Here is an 18172-nt window from a genome sequence, read left to right on the forward strand (position 1 = left end):
AGTCTGGGAGATTAGGGCTGGAATCTGAGGCAGACAGCTGGGAGATAAGGGGGCAAATAAGTAGTGGCAAGGAGGAAACAGTCAGGAAACAGACAAAAACCCAACTCGGGGTTTCAAAATAACAAGTTTATCGAACAGACAACACACTACACAGCCCCATTAAGTTATTGGTGCCTACACACACACATACACACAAGCACTCACAATGGTAGCAGGAAAAAGAGATGCATTGGAAGGGTTGGAGTCAAGGTAGGGAAGAAAAACAGAGTCCAAGTCCTTTGCTTGGGGAAAGAAGGTGGGCGATAGCTACCTATCCTGGGCTGTGAGTTGGTCCTTGATGGCCAGTTGGAATCTTCTCCAGAAAGGTGTTGTCCAGAAGGGAGGTCACTGGCAGGGCCTCTGGGTGAATAGGTGGTATGGCACTGTGCTGCTCCAGTTGGAGAGGGCGTCCCACTGGGTCTGTCTTCACTGCCCTCTTTTATAGGGGCATACCTCCTATGACCCTAGTGGCAGGGGCATGATCAGGCAAGAGTCAGCCCCTGGTGTACTAAGTATGTGCACTCCTAGGTAAGGACATGCAGTTTCAGGTGTCTGTAATAGTGGGTTGACTGATTTCTGCAGCAGTCTTTGTCTTCCAAATCTGGAGCCAGTGAGGGTCAATGCAGGGTGATGGTTGGGTTATTGAGTTGATGGTTCAGTCATTCAGAGTGAGTTATTTTTAGACCTACTGCCATTGTCTCTCAAGCACCCTCATTGATCCCCATTAATTCAGGAACCAATTTACATAGGAGGCGTAGATATGAGTCATAGGTTGCAACATCTTACACAACAGGGCATGGGGACAAGATGGGAACAAGATGGGAACCTGGCACACAAAATGGATACTTGACATCACTCATGCCAACCCACATTGCAGGCCTAAATCATACAATGTTAATATGAAACAATAAACATCAATGCACAAAAGATAGGAATCCAATATCATACAATATAAAATAGTAAAAATCAATACAAACATAACAGAACACTATTTAAAATATAAAAAGGGGCTTATTACAATAATAGCATACAAGAACTTAGCTTAGCTTATCTAGTATTACTTGTAATCACTTATAAGGGATAGAGAGGGCAGAGAGAAAGTCAGAAATGGTTAGGGGAAGGGGAGGGAATGTATTTTTAAATTAAAAAAAAAAGAAAAACTGTGGGTTTTGCTACATAGGGTTGGTACAGGGCTAGAAGAATTGACCTTGTGCTTAGAAGAGGTCCTCTTCTTATGGTCCTGGATGTATTACTGTGTGTGTGTTTTATGTAACAAGTGACTTCCTAGCAGCAATGAATTGGGTTCTAGATGTTTGCATAGTGCTGTGAGTCAGACCAATTTTGATGGGACACCTAGAATAATGCAAAAATGTAATACAATGTAATGTCAATTTCTTTTTAACCCATTCTTTGAATATAATATAAGTGCAGGAATGTATTTTATTTGGAACTATTATCACTTGTCAGATCGGTACTGATATGAAGAACATTGTCTATATCAGATATTGGCCCCATATGGCTGGTACATTTGAATGATAAATGCCCGTGCTGTGCACAGCTGCAGTGCAGCATGGAGCAGAGCCAGCAGCATGGGGAGCTGCCTCCATCTGGTAAGTCAGAAGTGGAGGGGGGAGGGAATGGGTGTGGGGCAGATCAATGCCCCTGCGGTGAGGGAGAGGGCAGGGGAAAGCACTGCCCAGCTGGGATGGGGGGCCACAGGATAGAAATGCAATTTGTGGAGTGAGGGCAGCTCCTTGCTGCTGCTTGCATCCTGGGAGGGAGGGGCATGTGCCCCTGGATCTGCATGGTGCCGGGTGGGCGGCAGCTGCAGGGTGAAGATGGAGTTGGGGTTCCATGGGGATTTTCTTGCTGGAGTCTGGGCTCAGAGTGGGCTCCGGCGGCACTGGGATCAGGTTGCAGACACAGCAAATTTTTTTCTGCAGCTCCAATCACAGCCCCGTGCTATGACCTGGCTCAGCCATGGCTGAACACCCCGCCTACACCCAAGCACTGGGAGAAGCTGGGGCTGTGCCTGCCCACTGCACCCCCATCCTGCAACTCCTCACCCCGGCTGGGCAGCACCTGCCCCTGCCACCTCCCTCACTATTGGGGGATTGATCTGCCCCCTGCCCCACACTCCTTCCCTCTCCCTTCCCTTCCACCACAATGGACTTACCACCTGGAGGTAGCTGTATTGGATATTGGATTGGTATCAGCCAATATGCTTCCATAAATATCGGCTATCGGTATCAGCCCCCAAAATCTCTATTGGTGCATCCCTACTTAGTCATCAGTTGTTTGTTCTGATACTGTAATAATACTTGTAAGTGGATCTCTTGCATCAAAGCTTTAGAATGGAATTTTGTGTAGAATTTCCTGAACAAATGTCTCTTCTGCTTGTGCTTGTGCTTAGCTCTTAATAAAAAGAAGATTGTCTACTTCACCCCTCGATCTGTTTAATAGATTTAACCCCAGACACCACAATGGATATTTCTTTTCTCATTTTAGAGGTAAAAAAAAAAAAAAAAATGTATTAAGGCATAGTACTTCCTTTTATCAAGAAAGTAAGCCAGTTGGTTTCAGGAGGGCCTTGAAAGACTATACCCTTGCTGTGGTAAGAAATGAACATTTTATCTCTAAATAAGATCCACTGAAGTAAGAAATGGTCTGTTCCCAGATACTTCAAATTACAAAGGCAGTATCTGGCTGTCAGTCAATAAAACAGGCTGTTTAAGAACAGATCACAAAATTAATTTAAAGCACAAAAGCAATGATTAAAACATATACTCAAGGGAGCTGTTACCAACAACCTTTTTTTTTTGTCTTTTTAACACACTGACCACAAACAAAGCTTTCCCCACTGCCCCTCCCCAAGAGAGTCATTTAATTGTTGTTTAGTAGGTTTATTTTATTTGTTTTTCTACTTTTGTTCTGTTTTAATCAGCTGGTCTTTTTCAACTGACTAATAAATGATATGACTAATAAATGATATGACTAATAAATATACATTTGGGAAAAGCTTTTCACATAAAGCTTATACATACTACTTAACTATTCTTTGTGGGCCAAATTATAATCACCTGTCTCAAGAACAAAGTCTGATTGATTTCACTGGGGCTTTTGTAACTGTGAGAACCAATATGGGGTTTTAAAATACCACTCGTGTTACTGGTTACATTCAAAGCTGAAGTGAGCCATGCCCAAAATGGTAAATATGTAAATCAGTGGATTGAAGAGAAGGTAAAACTTTGAAATGGGTAATTTCAATTTTTCTATTAAATGACATTCCTTTTTGTGCAGAACTCAATCTAAAAACCATATCAAAGGCATAACTATCTTTATCTATATTTTAACACAATCTATTTTAAATAAAGGTATGCATGAATGCTATAGCAGTGCTGGAATTGATTTTCTAACACATTCTTTTCCATTCTGTAAAACAAAACACAGAATTCTGGATCCATATTTTTCTTGGTTTGAGTAAAAAATGCAACTTTACAAAGTTTAGCAATAATTATTTGTCTGCTATGAATCTTGTAAGAGGATATCAAGTGAGGAAATAACTTAACGTTTTTTGTTTGTTTGTTTTGGGTTTGTTTTTGTTTTGTTTTTTGTTTTTGCATTTAGTAATTTGATAGAGACTGCAATTACTAAAATGATTGGATAATAATCTTACATTGGTAAACAGCCCCTTTCATGTAGATGGGTCATGAAAATCCTGTTTCAGAGCCCACAAAAGTTGTGGAAAGGCTCCTATTGCTTTAATTTTCAAAGAATCACAGAACATTAGGGTTGGAAGGGACCTCAGGAGGTCATCTAGTTCAACACCTGCTCAAAGCAGGGCCATCCCCAACTAGATCATCCCACCCAAGGCTTTGTCTAACCAGGTCCTAAATACCTCCAAGGATAGAGATTCCACAACTTCTCTAGGTAAGCTGTTCCAGTTCTTTACTACCATCCTTGTTAGAAAAAATAGTTTTTAATATCTAACTTAAACTACCCTTGCTACAACTTCAGACCATTGTTCCCTGTTCTGTCATCTTCCACCACTGAGAACAGTCTAGATTAGGGATTTTCAGCCTTTTTGGGTCATTGTACCCCTGGCGGCTGGACATGGAGTGGGGGGAATGGGGGTGGCATGTGGCCAAATGTAGAGGGTTGGCAGCAGTCACATGCAACCCCCTGCATCCAGCCAGGTGGTCTGTGCCTGTGCAGAATGGTGTATGGCAGTGCTCCACCCCACCCACCTGCATGTACCCCCTAGGGACTTCGCAAGTACCCTGGGGGTACATGTACTGCTGGTTGACAACCCCTGGTCTAGATCCATCTTCTTTGGAAGCATCCTTCATATAGTCAAAGGCTCCTATTAACCCCCAACTCAGTCTTCTGTTCTCCATATTAAATAAGCCCCCAGGCTTATACATCAGTTCCCTCACCCTCTCCTTGTTAGTCATGTGCACCAGCCCCCTAACCATTTACACTGACCTCTGCTGGATTCTCTCCAATTTGTCTACATCCTTTCTGTAGTGGGGGGTCCGAAACTGGACACAGTACTCCAGATGTGGCCTCACCAGTGCCAAATAGAACAGAATATTGACTTCCCTCAATCTGCTGGCAATGCTCCTATTAATGCAGTCCAGTATGCCATTAGCCTTCTTCACAACAAGATCACATTGTTGGCTCATATTCAGCTTATTGTCCACTGTAACACCTAGGCCATTTTCTGCAGAGCTGATACTTAGCCAAATGGTCCCTAGCCTGTACTTGTGCATGGGATTCTTCCATCTTAAGTGCGGGACTTTGCACTTATCCTTACTGAATTTCATGAGATTTATTTTGGTCCAGTCCTCCAAATTGTCGAGCTCTCTCTGAACCCTAGCACTTACCTTCTAGCATATCTACTACTCCCTCTAGCTTGGTGTCCTCTGCAAACTTGCTGAGGGTACACCATCTTTCAGGTCATTGGTGAAGATATTAAACAAAACTGGCCCCAAAACTTACCTTTTCTTTAGCTTAGATCCCTAGGGGTGCATCTACAGGTGCACTTTAATGCGCAGTGGACTATTTGACTGTGCAATAAAGTGTTACGTAGAAAACCATGGCATTATGTTGATGCACAGTAACAATGTCTACTGTACATTAAGCATCACTAAAAAAAGTGTGCAAATGCACTACTGTGCATTAGTACATCCTAATGTGCATGAATTTAGTACTTTGCATTGGAGGTACTAAATTTAATCTGCATTAGAAAAGGTGCATTAATCCATGTGTAGATGCACCCTAGGGGTATGCCATATAGAAGCAATATATTTACCTTTGCAGAATCAGCAGGTCAAATATTCTTGCAAATATTTTCCTTTTGCTGGAAGATACACAATTAAAATTACATATGCATACCATGGCAAGGTTCCTTGGGTGAATTTGATATCTTTTATTAGACCTTCCCAAATGGTTGGAGAATAGTCATTAAGCAAGCTTTCAGGTTCAAAAACCCTTCGTCAGGCTAAGGAAGCTGCAGCAGTCGGTGCACGCTCTTCCTGGATAGAATGAAAAGTAAAGAAGCCAGGGGCTGGGCTGGGCTGGGGAGTCAGTTGCCAGGCAGATTGTAATGTATCAAAAATCCATTGTCTATGTTTAGTCCCTGATCTCTAGTATCCAGCAGGTTGATGAAATGGAGCTCATAGGCTCGTCTCTGGGAAGTGTTGTGTAAGTGTTGTGCATACCATGTCATTTTTACTAACCTATATAAAACAACATATATACATGATATATATATATATGCACATACATATATACATATATATATAATTATATATAATTATATATAATTATATATAGTTATGTTATAAAACAATTGTACTTCTTCATCGGGGTCCTGTGTGAAATAATTGTTATCCCATTTCAAATGAAATGGCAGTATTATACAAGACACGAAGGAAGGTTAAAAAGGAATGGTAAGGTATACAGAAAATAAGGATAGAGTGACAAGAAAGGAACTGTTTACTTTAGAAATCACATTAAGTACTAAAATGCAAGATAGGCATATATAAAATAACAAATGGTATAGAGGGAGTAGCTAGGAAGCTTCCATTATTTATGTTTCATAACAAAGAACATGACTACATTAACTGAAATCAAAAGTTGGTAAATTCAGAACTGATAAAAAACCCTTTTCATATCACTTTTATCACGCTGTGGATCTATCACTATGGGATGATCATTAAGGGTGAGAATTTAGAAAATCAGAAAAATGGATTGGACATCTTTCTGCATAATAAGAATATTTAAAGTTATACCAGTTAATGTTAAAAGCAGTTATGGAAGAAATATAAAATCCCATGGTTCAGGTTTTAAGCTAAACACTATTAGATATTACAATGATACTATAATAGGAAGCAGATTAACTTAATTCTACCACTTGAGTTTCCTCTTTAGAAACATCAAGTGTTGGTTACTACTGAATATATGATACTAGGTGGACTAGTCATTCAGTTATTCTTTTAGCAATATCTGAGTCCACTAAACTGGCATCCTGTTTCCAACAATATTTACTTCAAATTGAAATACAAGAGACTTTTCTAAATTCCCAGTTTACAAGAAGTCAGATAATGATTTGAACACTAGGTGCATACACACGTACTAAGTTAATGCAAAATAAGGTGACTTAACTAAGTTGACTTAACCAAGTTTGGCCACCTCTGAGTGTACACATGTACTTGGAGCCTAAAGCAAAGCTTTCAAATTTATTTCTGAAAGTCAATAGAACGCAACTCTGAGGTAATACATCAGTCAGTCAGCCATGAAGTCATGGATTTTGGAAGCCACTTAGCCCCTGGTTACAAGGAGGCTGGTTTCCCAGAAGCTGGGCCAGTGAGAGAAGAGGTTTCAAATCTTGCCCACATTTTGATATAACTTGTTGAAGTAGAACAATCTCTTAGACTGCAAAGAGATATCATCTTTGTGCAGCCATAATTTTCTTTTTATGGAGGCACAAAACCCAAGCAAACAGACATCTTAGCTCTTTGTCACATCATAAATACCAACATTCTGTGACGACAATAACCCTAGTCATAATTTGTGCCACCATAATTTGCAGCCAATAATTGTTAGAATCATATAATAAAAGAAAGTTATGATTGGAATTCTGACAGTTAAGCCTGAGCAGGTCATTTAATCCAACATCCTGCTCAAAACAGGACCATCCCCAACTACATCAGCCAAAGTTTTTGAAAACATCCAAAGATGGAGCTTCTACAACCTCTCCAGGTAAATTGTTACAGTGCTTTACTACCCTCCTAGTGAGAAAATTCTTCCTAATATCTAACCTAAACGTCCCTTGCTGCAACTTGAGACCATTGCTCCTTGTTCTGTCATCTGCCACCACTGAAAATAGTCTAGCTCCATCCTCTTTTGAACCCTCCTTCAGGTAGTTGAAGGCTGCTATTAAATCCCCCCTCAGTCTTCTCTTCTATAGACTAAATAAGCCCAGCTCCCTCAGTCTTTCTTCATAAGCCATGTCCCCCAGCCCCCTCACCATTTTTGTTGCCTTCCTCCTGACTCTCCAATTTGTCCACATGCTTTTTGTAGTGAGGGGCCCAAAACTGAACACAATGCTCCAGAAGTGACCTCACCAGTGCTGAATAGGTGGGAATAATCACTTCCTTTGATCTACTGACATTTCTACCAATGCAACCAAGTATGCCATTAGCTTTGTTCAAAACAGGGCTCAGTGTTGGCTTATATTCATCTTATTGTTCATCGTAACCCCCAGGTTCTTTTGTGCAAAGCTGTGCAGAGCTGCTGCCCAGCCAATCAGCCCCCACCCTGTACTGGTTAATCTATGCTGAATGTTTCTAATCACTCTTCTCCTTCAGGTGCTTAGAAATGGATTCCTTGAGGATCTGCTCCATGATTTTTCCAGGGACGGAAGTGAGGCTGACTGGTCTATAGTTCCCTGGATCCTCCTTCTTCCCTTTCTTAAATATGGGCACTATGTTTGACCTTTTCCAATCAGCCAGGACCTCTCTTGATTGCCATGAGTTTTTAAAAATGACATTCAATGACCTAATGGCTCTGCAAGTACATCAACCAACTCCCTCAGCACTCTTGGGTGCATCCCATCAGGCCCCATGGACTTGTACATATCCAGCTTTTCTAAGTAGTCCCTAACCTGTTCTTTCAGCACTGGGGGCTGCTCACCTCCTCCCCAAACAGTGGTGCCCAGTGTAGTAGTCTGGGAGCTGACCTTGCCTGTGAAGACTGAGGAAAAAAAGGCATTGAGCACTTCAGCCTTTTCTGCATCCTCTGTCATGAGGTTGCCTCCCCATTCAGTAATGGACCCACACTTTCCCTGATCCCCCTCTTACTACTGACATACTTGGAGAAACCCTTCTTACTCATCACATTCCTTGCTAGCTGCAACTCCAATTGAGCTTCATCCCTGCATGCCTGAGCAATGCTCTTATATTCTTCCCTAGTTATTTGTCCAAGTTTCCACTTCTTATAAGCTTCCTTTTTGTGATTTAGTTTACTGAAGAGTTCCTTGCTAAACCAAGGTGGTCTTCTGCCATACCTGCTAGTCTTCCTGCACATTGGGATGCTCTGTTCCTGCACTTTCAGTAAGGCTTCTTTGAAATACAGCCAGTTCACCTGAACTCCAGTCCCCCTCACTTTGGCTTCTTGGTAGATCCTGCCCATGAGGTCTCTGAGTGAGTCAAATTCTGCTTTTCTGAATTCCAGGGTCCTTACTCTGCTGCTCTACATCTGCTCCCCATCCTTCATTTCCTTAGGATCCTGAAATCAATCATCTCATCATCCAAGCTGCCCAAGTTGCCATCTACTACTACATTTCCCACCAATTCTTCCCTGTTTGTGAGCAGCAGGTCAAGAAGAGCATGACCCCTTGTTGGCCACTCCATCACTTTTACTAGGAAGTTGTCCCCAGTACTCTCCAAAAACTTCCTGGATTACCTGAGCACTGCTGTATTGCTCTCCCAGAAAATGTCAGGGTGATTGACGTCCCCCATGAAAACCAGGGTCTGTGATCAGGAAACTTCCACTAGCTGTTTGAAGAAAGCCTCATCCACTGCTTTGTTCTGGTCTGGTTGTCTATAACAGACACCCACCATGACATTAGCCTTGTTACTCTCCCCTTTGACCCTAACCCATAGACTCTCAACAGGCCTATCTCCAGCTTCATTCTGGAGCTCTGAGAAATCATATGGCTCTTTTACATAAAGTGCAACTCTTCCTCCTCTTCTCCCCTGCCTGTCCTTCCTGAACAGCTTATTTATTCATGGTAGGAGAGTGCGAGCAGCCTGTGGCTGTCCACACCCTCTAGCTGCCATGTGCAGGAACTCTCCAGGGGCCCAATCCTTCAAGACAATGGCCTTAGGAGCCTCCTCCCAACATGAAGTGCACAACTACCAGTAGAAGTTCAGACATACACCATGATTTGGGGCAAAGCAGCTTGATACAGGTGCCAGGGGAATCCCTCTGCATGGAATTCCACCAGTGCACATCTGGAAGTGGAGGGTGGGGGGTGGTGGAGAACACCCATAAAAGTTCCTTCCTCCCATGCTTCCAGATATGTCTGGGGAAATCCCTGCACTGAGATTTCCTTGGGACAGGTATCATGCAGCTATGCCCAGCCTGCAAATGTGAAGAGTGGAACCACTATGGGAATTACCCTTCCTGACTTGCAGGTGCATATCATGGGCTGAAGTATTCCTCTGTACCTTGAAATGCGGTCCACATTTCCAAGCCAGAGTGTAGGGCTGGGGATTCCCCTGTTTGTGGATGCATGCTCCAATTCCAGACCTGGGTCCAGACATAGTGCTTGTTTTCCCACAAGGTCAGGGCCCTTAAGCCCTGGGAGGGGCAGAGGCCCAGAACTGTTGGATAGAAGCTATGACAACATCTGTAGACATCATAGATGTGGATTAACAGTGTTGTAGCACGCATCCAGGTGATAGTGCTCCAAAGAAAATGTCTGTTTCCAGCCCGAGAAACATTTTATTTTGACAAATCAGCAAATTCCAACACCCCTCCCCCTCCCCCTCCCCCGGTTCATTAGACTGTGTCCAACCAGCTTTACTTACGACTCTCACCATGTTCAGTGCCTACATGCTACTGTGATTGGACATCTAAAAATACTAGGTAGACATAATTATTTTTCTCTTTGTTCATTTGCTATGTTTCTGTACCACTTCAGATAAACAGAATCTCAGCACTGAGGACACCCACTGTACACTGATAGAGATGATTATATAAATGTGCTGTTGTTGTAATAAATTCAGATCCAATGAGGATTAGAGTAGATATGCATTTTTTCTTCCAGTGCATAGGGAAATTTCTTTCTGCCACTATCTATACCAATTGATTGAGCCAATTGAAACACAAATAAGCACTCCCTTTGGCCCTCAAAATTACAGATGATTAGATCTGAGGATCAGAAATAATTGCTTTCAGAAAGAGAATTTAGTTTGTCATCTATTCCATTCCACATTTTTATGACAGCCTGTTTACTTTGGTTTAGAATCAAGATACCCTTATTACCTTCATCTCATTGTCTGTCACTTATGTTTTCAGCCTGGGATATGACCAGCCGTGAATGCAATGAAAAAGGGCAATGCAATGAAAGGCTTAAGCTTGAGAGATATTGAATTACTCATTTTCATTGGTGGAGAAAATGAATCTTCTGATAAAATGAGTGAAAATATAAAGGGTAGATGTACTAGTTAATTTCTTTCTCAAAGAAAAAGTCAGTGTTAGGAAGAGCTACAGAAGATGATAAAATTCATTGAAATAAAATGTTATATGTTAAAAAGGGCAGCCTGGAATTTCAGGGGAGTCTATCTTGATATTATTAACTGAAACCATTTGTGAAGTTTCTTGGAGCTAGGCTGTAGAGCAACACAATACACAATGTGATGCTCTTTTGGTGCATTGCAATTTTTGCCAGCATAATGTTCCTACTGACTGTGTCAGAGAACTGTAATGACCTCGTAACAGGGAACCCTAGCCCTGTTACTAGAAAACTGAGCAGCCCCTTTAAGGTCTGAGTCTTCAGGCCACAACCTGCCAGCAAAGCAGGAGTTAAGGTGTTGCCCTGCAGGTTGGTCAGCTTTTTAGGGCCTGTCACATGACCAGGGAATTGCTCAGGCCAGAGCTATAAAAGCCCTGAGTTGAGCCAGCCCAAGTAGAGGAGGAGTTTCTGTATGTAGGTAGTAGATATTTGTAGAAAACAGTTTTGATGGCTGGGAGTACAAGATAGAACCCCTGGAGTGAAGAAGTCATAGGGTAAGTAGGCATGCTACCTTTATTATTACTTTTGCTTTGTTATAGCCCAGGGGCTTAATGATGTTGTAGTTTAATCTGGTGGTTTGCAGCTGAGGATGAAGGGGAGGTGAAGGCCTCATTAGCACCCATAGGAGTGCAGCTACAGGGGCCAGAGAGCCTGGTGCCACAGGGGCTGCAGCTATACAGGGCCAGTGGCCCAGAGCAGATTAAGTAAAGCTAGTGCCTCAAAGCTGGGCCAAATACAGTGGGTCTGAGTTGGATAGCATAGCTATATAAAAGGGGTAGAAGCTGCATTGGTTGAGACCCCAACAGACTGAGCAGAAGATGCAGATAACCCCTTTGAGGCATGAAGCACAATAAAGGAAGGTCAGAGTCATGCAAATAGCCTTTCAGTCAGGAGCTCATCACCTCCAAGTGTTTGAGAGCCAAGACTAGAGCTAGGAAGCCCTGGGGCAGCCTCCCTTTTAAGAACCTAAAGTAACAACAAGTTGTGGCAGAAAAATGAAGGGGAATCTCTTCCCATAAGAAGATTCTAATAAAAATAGGACTCTGGGATGCCTCCAGGCATGCTCAAAATGGCTCTGGGGATGGCACCCTGTTATAGACCCATTGGCAAAAGTTGGTGACTAAGGATGGAATGTTTTTATTGGTGTGCTTTAGAATAGCAAACTCCCTCTACCTTATACCTCATCATGAGGCACCCCTGGCAAGTTGCTGTTTGTGATGTTCTTACTCTTTGCCATTAGCCTTGCAATATAATGCCATGTACTGTAAACTATGTAAGTTGCATACCATGATGTACACTGTCAATGTTATGCCAGTTTAGGGGCTGGGGGGTTCTGAATGGACTTTACAGTGTGCCAGTGATCAGTGGGAATCGGATATATTCAGCCATTTAAAGAATAGCTTTGCATTTTAAATGTATGAAACAATGTGTAAGCATAAATCCCACAGGGAGCTCTGCATACCATTCTGTTTTGGAAATGGGAAAACATGCACAAGTATAAGAAAGTTTAGAGGTGTAAATATTGTCTTATATACTTTCTAATGACTCTATATTTCCCCCATGTGTTTAAGTTTAAACAGGATTTAAGCATTCAAGCCTCCATTTGGCAAACGGGTAGAAGGAATTGATGTGTATGCAGATAGCAGAGATATTCCATGTAGAACAGATTCAACAAAATGTATACCTTTTTAGGATTAAAGTGGTGTATTCCTGCTGTTCTTGGGGGTAGGAAGGATTCCCAACCATCTTCCTGCTTGCTGCTGTTCTTGGTATTCAGGCTGCTTGGGCTAGGGTGCTCTCAGGCAGTTTTCTGAAATCAGCTCTCTGGAGTTTGGGCACAACACAGAAAGAATGACTCAAATTCATGTTTGATGGCAAAACTCAGATAGGTTTATTGTCTTTTAGGACAGTACACTGATTGTGTATAACAATCAACCTGGCTCAGTGAAACTGCACAGACAATGGTAAGCAATGCATTAAGCGAGTCTCGCAACCCCTGTATTCATAGCCTATATGCTCCCATCTCATGCCAATTCTTATCTCTCTCTTTGTCAAGAAGTCCCCCTTTTACTTGCCTCTTTGCCAGGTTCAGAGACCTACAATTTAATTCCTTGCCAACTTCAGCTCCCCGGTGCCAAATTCACACATCTAGGATCCCTACTCCCTGCTGATTTGGGGTATTTCCAACTCTATCTGTTAAGTACAGCTTACCTCTTGTTATCTATGCTTTACTACTGAGTTTGTTCAGATACTATTTCTCTCTTTGAAGAAAGAGTCTTGCTGCATCTTTTATCAAGTTATCCAGCAGCCAGTGAAGCCTACTACTCCCAAGGTCCTTTGTGGTCCCTAGGCTTGACTACAGCTTAGTGTATCTATGGCCTAGCATGACTAAAACTCCTACAGTTTCCAACTGGGTCATAGATGGAAGGGATACTAATAGTAACTATACATGTAACCACAGACCATGCTTGTTAATTTTCTATTTACAGTAGGGGAGACTTCTATTTCTTACATGTGATAAAGGACTGAGTTCTTTAAGTACAGGGTAAGGGAAATGAAGAAGGGAGAATTTTATGTTCAGTATCATAAAAGTGACTAAAGTTTTATATTTATTTACCAGGAAAGAAGAAAACAAAATCCAGAACAGAAGAATGTTAGTTAAGTTAAAAGCTCATGTAAGAGTTACTGTTTGATTTGAGTTACTTCAGTGTAGGCCCAGTAACAGAAGTCTAGGTCCCTAAAGATTATTTTCAGGCAAGTATGGAGATGCCCAATTGTAGGTAGAGCTGAAGGTTCCTAATGATCCTGCACACCTGAGCCAGGGGTTGGCAACCTACAGTCCCTTAGGTGAATCCAGTCCATGGACCTGATGGCTTCAGTATTGCAAAACTTTACCTATGCTGTGCTCCAGCTGGGTAGAGGTGGTTGGGTCCCAGCACTAGCTCACCTTGGATGGAAACTAGATCATTATGTTTCACCCTTTAAAAAATGTTGCTGACGATTGACGTAAGCTGTTTTTCAGTTGCTGAGAAGGGTCAGTCTAGATCACTGTGCCTTAAATAACTTAGTCACTTACACAGAATTTAGGTGCCAATGAGATCAATTTGGATCTGGCCCTCAATCTTCATCTGTAATTCCAATAACCAAAGATGTATTTTGTAAGGAAAAATACATTAAATATTGTTAGGCTCTCAGATACTGCTGTAAGGATAAACTGATAAATGCCTTAAACATTACCCTTGGGATTCTAGGCTGTTTGTTTGTCATTTACATTTACATTTGGCTTTTGGTATTCTTTACTTTGTCCTAATAAAATGCTTCTGCTTAAAACTGGCTGGACATCAATTTCTTCTTAATATTAAAATAACAGTATTTGAGAGGTCACAGAAATTGTGTTTGCATTTATTTCCCAATTCTTAACTGAAAGCGCAGTGACTAGGAATGAATACTGCCACCATTTCAAGAAATACCAAAAAAAAAAGTCAATGCTTATTTGTCTTACAATAGGTCACAGAGTCTCTTGGGAGGATTTGGCTAAGTTGAAGATTGGGGAACAGAGCTGCTGAGATAGGCGGCAATATTTAAGGACTTGTTACATGTTTTACTTTGAGTTACTCAAATGTTAACTGGTGTTAGGGCTAACTCAAGTTTGGAGCAGTCGCATATTGAGACTATAAATCATCCCTGCCTGTCCCCTACCTGCACAGCTGTGACTTGCCACTACAAGGCTGGTGGGCTGAGGCAGGCTTCTACCCTGCTCGGGGGGGGGGGGGGGGGGAGGGGAAAGAGATGGGTTGAGGGGGTGGGGAAGCAGAAACATGAAGGGAGCAGGTAGAGAGTTGATGGGGTGGGTAATGAAATAGGTGGTGAAAAGGAAATAGAGGTGGAGGAAGGGTGGTGAATTGCAGGGAGTCAGCCACTGAAGAATAAAATAAAAAAAAGTTAAAAAAAAAAAACAACAAAAAAACAGGATATGATTTTTAAAAAGAAACAACAAGGAAGTAAATTTAAGGAAAGCTCTTTTTTCAATTGGGATTTGGGATGGGGGTGTGGAAGGTGCTGGTTGTGTCCCCCAGAGTGGCTGAGAAGTAGGAGCAGTGGGGAAAGGTACTTTTGTGGAAGCTACTTCCCCTGCCTCTGAAGGGAATCCCCAGCTCATGGGAACCAGATCTGGCCCTCTACCTTGTTTCCCCCTCACCCCTCTAGACCCCACTCCTGTACCCATCTGTGCCTTGTAACCTGGCTGCCTGGTATGTCCTCTTCAGGCCATTTGCATTGGGTTGCAGCCCTGTGAATGGGAAGGTTAAACCCCTGAGGGCAGGTAGGATAGTTGGCTTGCTGGGCAGCAGAGTTTGGGGGCAAAAATGTTGTCCACAGAACAGGAAGGTGGGAAAGAGAACATTTTGCGATGCTGGAAGACTGCATCTTGGTTGCCTTATTTGTGAAGAGTAGCCACACATTAATGGAACACAAGCTGGATCACAGATAAATGTGCCATGAAGTGGTGCAACTTAAAGATACCTAAAGGGCACATCTACATGTGCAAATGCACATGGGTTTACTAAGCGGTAATATACCCAAGAGTAAACCCACCCTGGTCAGACAGCTACATGTGTGGGGAAGTTAAGCAGATTTGTGCTCATGGCAGCAGTCTGCTCTCACCCCTGCCAGTCCTGCAGCAGCCAGGGGGAGCTCTAGGATCCCCCTGGGTATTATCTCAGGGTCTTTCAGGGAGCACGGGGCCAGGAGACAGCTGTCTCCTGGCAGGGGAAGGGAGATTGCTCCCCACCCCTAGGAACTGCCTGCTGCCAGGGTGAAGCCTGTTTGGGGACAATGCCCCCCTGTCCCAGCAGCACAGAGCTCCCAGCCCCAACTCCCATTGAGGGGAAGGGGGTTTAGAAAGACCTGCAGGGTAGCAGCAGGTCCCAGTCCCTCTGTCCTGATATGTTTGTGGGGCAGCTAGCAATGAGCCCCACCAGTGGATCAGGGCATGGGACTAGGACCTTCCCCTGACCAGGACAGTACCCAGCCAGCCCTGGGCTGCATTTGGAAATCTGCACGTGCAGCCTGGAGCTTGTTTGGGACTGTTGAAAATAGGATAGTCCCCAGCCAAGTCCAGGCTGCACATGCAGACTTCCCCATGCAGCCCAGGGCTAGCTGGGAACTGTCTTGGTCAGGGCATGTGCCAGGCAGCTCCAGGCTGGGCAGGGAACTCTCCCTATGAAGGGAACTCCCAGACCCTGCTCCACAACTGGGAAGCAGGGGCTGAGAGTAGGTGCACATTGTTCCTGCCTAGGATCTAGTGGTGAATCCTGCCTTGGCAGTAAGCAGCTTCCAGAGGAAGGGAGAAATCTCCTGTCCCCTGCTGTCTGGCTGACCAGGAACAAGTTTGCTCCCAGTTACCGTGCCGTATTGCATTTGTAGACAGTCAAAAGTATCAAATTTACTTGGGAGTAATTGTTTACAGGTAGCAAATTTACCCAAGATTAGAGTGAATTACTGTGCAGTAAGCATCTGCATGTGCCGACAGTGACACTTACTGCACAGTAATTTGCTCTCAACTCGAGTAAAGTGGCTTGTGTAGACATGCCCACAGTGTGTTTTAAAACTAGTTTCAAGTGTTAATGTGTGGACAATCCAGGGTTTAAGAGCTCCAGAAGCCTCCTAAAATTAATATGCAACACACTCCATCCACACACCACTTAGGAAGGGAAAATGTTAACAGGTTCTGTATCTATTATGGCAAATAAGAGAGACCACGCTTTCCCCTGGCCACATATCCTTTATGGTACCAAAACATAGACTTCTAAATGGTGTGAAAAGAGATGTAGTCAAAGGAAGGCATTCTTCCACTTTGAGCTCTTCTACAGGTGATAAGGAGAAGCTTTCCTCTCCACAGCTGTTATTATCTCCTCCTCCAAATGCCAATATTTCTGAAAATGATGCAGATAAATATGGCCTTTCTCAGAAACGATAGCAACACTTTCTGTGCCTAGGACAGGTATGCAGTAACCAATTTTATAGCAGAGGTGAGATTGATTCCTCCAATCTCACTACTCATTGGAATCAGTCAAAAATGCTCTTCTGGAACAGGTGAAATAATAGACTGGAATAAATAGTGTGATCCATTATAAACCAGAGAGCATATGCAGATAAATAATTGATTCTTTACTCATATTAGGATATATATACCTTATAACTTCCAGTGCAATACCTTTGTTTCTCAAATGTGCATTAAACTCATTTACTATATTTATTGCTATGCAGTACTCCATATCTCTGCTTCAAATTGCTACCATCATTCTAGAAACTTTTCTCTGATCTTTCATGATTTAGAAAAGCGGTGGTTGCTACTAAATGGGAAGTTGTTTTTGCCTAGAAGAAATTACTTCATGCATGAGGAAAATGGAGGAAAGAGAATGCCTTGTTGTTAAGGCACTGGACTGGGACCCCCATATACAGAATAAGACTATCAGCTCTATTTAGAATTCAAACATTTGTCAGTAATGCATATAGTATTTTCTTAAAATTTAGGAAGCACAGAGTCACAGATATAACTCTGTATTAATGTGTGTTGTGTGGGTGGTGGAGGAGGAGTAAACTGCTGGAATTTATTCATGGTTTCAGGTATAATGTGAAAATGTAACTTTGAGTGGAAGCTATAAAATTTGCATTTTCAAATTTATACCTAGTTTGACACCCTCTGGGCCATGGCAAGTAACAGATGCTGTCAATACAAATTACGACACATAATATTGTGACACACTTGAATGAATGCAAGCCTTTATCTCAACAGTTTGAATCTTGCAAGGGCAACCTTTTTTTTTTTTTTTTTTTCCTTTAACTTTTGCCCTTTCTATTCATTATATTCCCCTCTTTACCCCTTTCTTTGGAGAAAATAAAATAAAAAAAACATTCTGCTATGACTAAAATGTTTCATCTAAACCTTAGTCTAAAGATTTGCTGCTCCATTTCTGATGTGAATTTGCCATGATGCAGATTGAAAATTCCATAAATAAAAGTCTTCTATCCAGAATAAAATGTAGGTCAATACTGTGGACACCCATGGATTCATATCTGCACAGCAATCCTGATATAGCACTATCACCTCTAGTATTCGGTATGTTTTCTTTTTCATTTTTTGTTGTCTCTCTCAAGCCTTGGATTTGATAAAGAAATTAGCATATTGTAGTGGAGCCTACTTGTATAAAATAGGATTGGTGTCATATTGTTCTAAGCTCTGTGCATATACTAGAAGAAGACAAAAACCTTATGTTAAAATGTTAGTCTTGTTTGAGACGACAAACAAGTGAATATGTTAAATAG

Source organism: Alligator mississippiensis, chromosome 2 (assembly GCF_030867095.1).
Source record: "Alligator mississippiensis isolate rAllMis1 chromosome 2, rAllMis1, whole genome shotgun sequence".
Classification (NCBI taxonomy): Eukaryota; Metazoa; Chordata; order Crocodylia; family Alligatoridae; genus Alligator; species Alligator mississippiensis.